The sequence below is a fragment of the Cupressus sempervirens genome, chromosome 8 (assembly GCF_028749045.1).
Source record: "Cupressus sempervirens isolate cs-2001-9-10 chromosome 8, ASM2874904v1, whole genome shotgun sequence".
NCBI classification, from domain to species: domain Eukaryota; kingdom Viridiplantae; phylum Streptophyta; class Pinopsida; order Cupressales; family Cupressaceae; genus Cupressus; species Cupressus sempervirens.
Window position 1 is genome coordinate 610,308,902 of NC_143125.1, and position 6,308 is coordinate 610,315,209.

The 6,308-nt window shown below is 29.9% G+C and overlaps 1 pseudogene; it reads right to left on the reverse strand.

Moving 5' to 3' along the window:
- Window positions 1-4,281: 4,281 nt before the first annotated feature.
- LOC149543907 (serine/threonine-protein kinase PEPKR2-like) lies at window positions 4,282-5,896 on the reverse strand (annotated as a pseudogene).
- Between the last annotated feature and the right edge of the window lie 412 nt (window positions 5,897-6,308).

Here is a 6,308-nt window from a genome sequence, read left to right on the forward strand (position 1 = left end):
TATGGCTCTTATGGAAAAAGGAATGTTAATTTTTTCTCTAATAGTATTAGAAATCTTATTGGGTCTCTTAGCATACTCAAAATTTATGATATTTCTATGCAGGTTACCTTGGTTTTGAAGATTGCAAAGGATAATTCTTAGAAGCTTCTCCAGAATGGAACAACCACCATGTTGAAGAAAGAGGACAAGTATGATTATATGATAGAGATTGATAAAAGGGTTCCTTCCACATTTATTAATGTTGTAAGAGAACAAAGAAGAATGATCCCAGAGAAGAAAGAGACTCGTGTTATTGCTGAACCAGTGGCCTTACTTTGTCTAGTAGCAATTACTGTGACATTCCCAGGTCCACAAGGATGGTCTACAATAGTACCTATAAATGTCATACTTGACTAATTATAGTTGCTTCATAAATCTTATTTTTGTCTATATGTATATGGTCTTGTTGTTAACTACTCCTTGATGGGTCCTTTATACTAAATATGTAATATCTGATGGAACAAGTGATACAAGTCAAACTACTTTAATGGTTATAGTGTTGTAAGCTTTTTCAAATCTCATATACTCAATACAAAATTTTAAAATAAAATAAAATAATGCTACTTAAATTTTTAAAGATTCTTAACTAAAACTATAATGATGTTAAAAGAAATATTAAGGGATAATGAATAAATAAATAAATTTTAATATCGCTATTGATAATATTTATTTGTGTATATTGTAATGGTCAATTTATCTTTAATTAATCCAATAGGCTTATATGTGGGAGCTTTGCTCCCAAATTTTATAATTTTTTGCCGAGAAATTATTAAAATTTATTTTTCACTATTTTTCACTATTTTTTGACTATTTGAGTTGTTTTTATATTCTATTTATTTCCTTATATTCTTGTACCTCATAAATTATAGAAACAAATTAAAATTATAGAAATAAATTAATTCTATTTTTCCCCCTTTCTATTTGTAATGAATTTGTTGCATCACATTAATAAATTAATTATTTCACAATTTTACTCAATAATGTTCTAGTTGTAAATATAGAGAAGGTGTTGCAACAAAGCTAGTTCAGAGATATATTCTGATACACTTAGGGCCCGTTTGGTTGTTGGAATACGATTTAGGAATGGGAATCTAAAACCCTTGATTTGGGAATCTGGAACTTGAAATCTAGATTATGGTTTCTAAATTTATGTTGGGACCACTTGGTTCAAATTAAGAATTTTGTGTTAGTGTGCTTTCCTTACTGTTTGTTCTATGACTGGAGAGCAAACTAGTATGAAAGAATTGTATGATGAATGCCTTAATTTGGAGTGTCCTTAATATTTCTTATTTGGCATTACTATTCTGCAACATTGGGAGAATGTATTTAATGTCTGGAATTAGTGATTTGGGGTTAGGGGTTATAGGTTTCCCATGCCAATATTACCCATTGTTTGGCATGGGTTTGAAACTATAATTTGACTCTCTGTAGTACCTGGCTGGGTGCTATTTCTCATGCCATATTTTGGCATCAACATTTCCACTTGTAATGCTTGCAACAACTAATTTTTGGCATGGGAGGAACTCTGATTTTGTGTGTTCATCTAGACTAGGTTGTGGTTGAAGAATAGATGTGTAAACTGCTAGGAAAGTGCCAACTATTTGGGCATTTACACCTACTACTAGTGTGATGATAGTCCTAATCAATTGAATATTTTCCCCCTACATTTGTCAGCATGGTATTTTTCAAGGGCCTCATGTTATCTCAAATAGATCTGCATTTGTTATTGAGGCCATTGAAGGCTTTCTATAGTCACCTACAAGTTCCTTTATTTGACTATAATTTCTTAATAGTTGAAGCATCTAAATTGCAAATATTTGATATTCAAAAAAAGGCATGTGGATGTCAAATCCAATTAAATGTCACTTTATTTGGAATCATCACTTTTTTAAAAATGAGATTTAAAATAGGAGTCCCAAATAACAAGTATTTTGGAGGAATACATAATTCTTGTTTTGGGGGTCAAATGGGGATACAAATCCACATTTGCCTGAATTCCAATTCCTATTTTGTGACCCAAACAATGGATTAATTTTTTGCAAATTATAATTCTTGCTCAAATCCACTTCTCTAAAGTCACTTTGTATTCCTTGAATTTTTCAATAATCATATTCAGGTGGATAAGGTAATGACTTATTTTATTTTTTATTTAATAGCATGTTAAAATTAGTTGGTACAAGTTGTGGTTATTTTCACAAGGAGACAAAGGAATCAAACAAGTTGTAGCAAAAATATAGCAAAAAATGGAGAAGGTACAATATTGGGTGGTTGCAAGGTTGTTACCTTATAATATTATAGAAATAAATTTCTAATCTATCTAGAAGAAGCACAAACTAAGGAAGATAATGCAAGCATGTGCAATGTTGTTCATCCACATCCATCTATTTCTTTCTTAAGCTTAGAATCATGTTTTAGAAGTATCACACTGAGAGAGAAAAAGTTGTAGGAAATTTCATGGAAAATCAAGAAAAGTGGGAAGCCAAAGCTTACCAATCTTAAATATTATTTAATGTAATCTATTTGCATTTTCTTTAGATCAAATTGAAATAAAAGTTTTTGAAATTTTGTTTTTATAAATGTGGATAAATCTTTACTATTTATTCAATTGATAGCACCTAATATTTTTTTAATCTTGAATTGATGATAAATACCATGAATATTTCATTGATAGCACCCAAATTTTTTTTATCTTGTATGATAAATATTGTCAAAGTGATGGTCAACTCTATATCTATAAGATTTGTCATATTTACATCACTATACTTTTCCAACATGGAAAATTTTATTTATGTATTTATAGAATCAATTTTATAATCAAATTGTTAAAAATGACTTTGGAGATAATATAGATCTAAAGCATGTTGTGTTGCGGATTTTAATACTCATTCTAAAAATTTTATTGTTGTTCATTTTACTTTTTTAAATTCAAACTATTATATTTTATGTATAGTTAAAATTGAAGCAAAAGTGGAGTAAAATTGTCTACTTTTCATGAAAGTAGATAACTCCACCATGATGTATCCCATTCTACCTCTTTGAATTGGGTATGAAGTGTAGCTCTATTCTTGACTATGTAATTCTAACACTAAAGTTGAAAAATAAAAAAATCAAGTACTTCTACAACCGTTTTAACGAAAAGTCAACTCTAATTAGAAATGCATCATCTAGTAAATCTAAGAATTGAATAAAAACATTTCAAATTTTGATATTATATAGGTAAAATGTATTGCATCAATCTTGCATGTTTCTAGGAACGCAATTGAAATATTTCTATTGTTTTCAATATTTTGCCTAAACTTGTAAAGTTCGCTTTTTGAGGTATCATTAAAAAGGATATAGATTTGCAATGAAGTGTTTATGAATAATTTGAAATTCAAATATCAATAATCAATAAAATTAATGTTAATTTATACATTTATCTTTAATCTTTCATCTAATTTTGTTAATTGTTCTATTAGAATGAAACTAAAGAAAATATGAATTTTGCAATAAGTTAGTTATTAATATTGTGATTCTTATTAAAATTCAAACATCAAAAAAAAATTTACATTAAGAAAATTGAATAAATTTATATTTTAAAATTTAGAATTTGTATTTTTACATAAATGATTCCAACTCTTTTTCCACCAATCATAATATTATGTTGTCTAAATACAATACTTACAATTTTATCTCTATAATTTACCTTCTACACTACATTCAAACATTTATATAAATAAATAATATCTCCCCTATTATAATCAATAGATATTTATAACAGTACTTGGTTCAAGACTTTATACTGTAGTATCATTATTTGTCATACTGTAAACTGTCAATTTTATGGTCCTACATTTATTGGAAGATTTCCATGATTCAGTTAGAAAAATAAAATTAATAACCTTTGTTTTAAATTATTTCATTTCTTCTACATAGTTATTTATCATTATATCAATTGAATTTAAATTATTTATTTTAAACATTATGTTTAATCTTTATTTCATGTGTTCTACATAGACTTTTATTTTTCTGTAAGCATCCCTTGACAATCCTTTACCATTCTTGTATCATTCTTCATAAAACTATATATACAATCCTTCCATTTACAATTTGAATGTTGTAGATACATATACAATATCAAAAAAGCACCACCTTAGGGTGCAGTATAAGCTTCTGGTGAGACCAAATTTATTCCACAAAAACATAAAAGGACTCAAATATCAGCTATGGAATATGCTAAGTCTAATAAGTACAATTCAACATTCAACATGTTGTACAAAGAGGCAATCTTGAATAAATAGAGCTCTGTCCAAGGCAAGGATAGGCATCCATGTTGAATCTGTTCTTTTTATGTTTGGATATTTTCATCTGTGAAATTGTAGCACATAGAACATCCACAAGATCCATATTTGTTTCTTGTTTTCTACAGTCTTTCTCTAAAAGAGATAAAAGAGCATGATCAACTGCATCAACAAGTGAGGAGCGTAAATTCTTGCATATACACTTCTCTTCTGTCTCTTGCTTTCTCTCTGCCTTGTATGGAAACATCAAATTTAACTCCTTAAAGAGCTCCATATCAGATTTTGTATGATACAAGATCCAAGGATGGACTATAAAAGAAAAAGAAAAGTGCATAAGAAAAACCTCAAAATGACTGTATAAATTTATACCAAAAATGTGAAGCTAGAAAATATACATACTCAAGGCTTCCTCTGGAGAAATTCTCTTCTCAACATCCCTTGAAAGCATCCTAGAAAGCAAATCCTTGGCAAGCTCAGAAATAGATTTCCACTTATCAGTGAAGAAATTTAAATGCACATTTTTCACTGCCTCAACGATGGTATCTATAGAATCCCCACAAAATGGTAAGGTACCAATCAAGAGCCCATGGAGGATGACACCAGTAGCCCATACATCCACCTTTTTTGTATATTTTTCTACCAAAACTTTAGGGGCTACATATGCGGGACTGCCAGCCAAACCTAATAAATTTGTACATACACTCAATACAAATAAGAGTTTTAATTTATAACAATCTTGATATTTAGAATTAATTTAAAGATTTTGGATTTCATAAAACGAATAGAACTCTATTGATATAAAAATTGGCAATAGTCTTTTAACTATAAAAAAGGAAAAAACTCTATTAATTTGAAAGTGTGGATGGCATACCATTTGCCACATGCACCGACATGCCAAAATCACATAACTTCATCTGTCCATCACTAGATAAAAGAATATTTTGGGGCTTGATGTCCCTATGAACAACTCCCATTTCATGGCAGTGTTTAATTACATCAAGCAGTTGTCTGATCAATTGTGCTGCTTCCCTCTCTTAATAACATCTCTTTTTCACAGAATCAGCAAGGCCTCCCTGAGAGCAAATCTCCATTACAAGATGCAAAGAATCTGCATCTTTGTAGACAGAATGAAGTGTTACAATGTTGGGATGACCAGAGAGATGTTGCATAATCTCCACTTCTTTGTATACATTTTGTGGAGAATCTTTGGGCACAGTCTTGCATGCCATCTCTTCTTGTGTGACTCTGTTCTTGCATAGCTTTACAAATCTGTATTTTCCTCTGCCCAAAATTGGACCCATGTAATAATCAAATTCAATTTTATGATCCCTAATGATTTGAGTGGTTTCCTCTATGCAACCATATTTTCTCTTTATGCCTCTTGGAGTTGTATCCTTCAAGCAGATACCTCTTCTTGGAGTAGAAACAGTAACAACAGGTGGTTGGTGATATTGTGGAGAGTTCAAATGTTTAAGTGAGAAAAGGGAGGCAGAGGATGAGGTTGATGCACCATCATCACATGAGCAAATCACATGGTCTGATTCAATGTTCGTTCTCCTCTTCTTTACAGGAGTCATCTTTGCTTGGACCTCAGATTGCCTGCCAGAAATCACAAAAATGATGATGAATTTCAATTTGTAAAATAAAGTTGATCCAATTATTTTGGATGTTACAAACACAGCCTAATTCATCTGTATCAATAAATTTAAGAGTAACGAAAACCTGCTAAAACAATCCAACAATGTATACACAATCGTATCTAAATCATTCTATCTCAAATGATAGTGCAGTAATCACAACCTCCTATGGATACCATTAGAATGCTTCAATGGTTAAGAAAACTAGTCCCCTTCAAATATCATAGCCTTAATTTTAGTCTTATTAAATGTTAGAAACACATAGACCAAATTATTTGTAACAATATATTCATAAATAGTGACAACTAGCTAAACACAGGATAATTTGATAAAACTCTGGAAATAATTATAC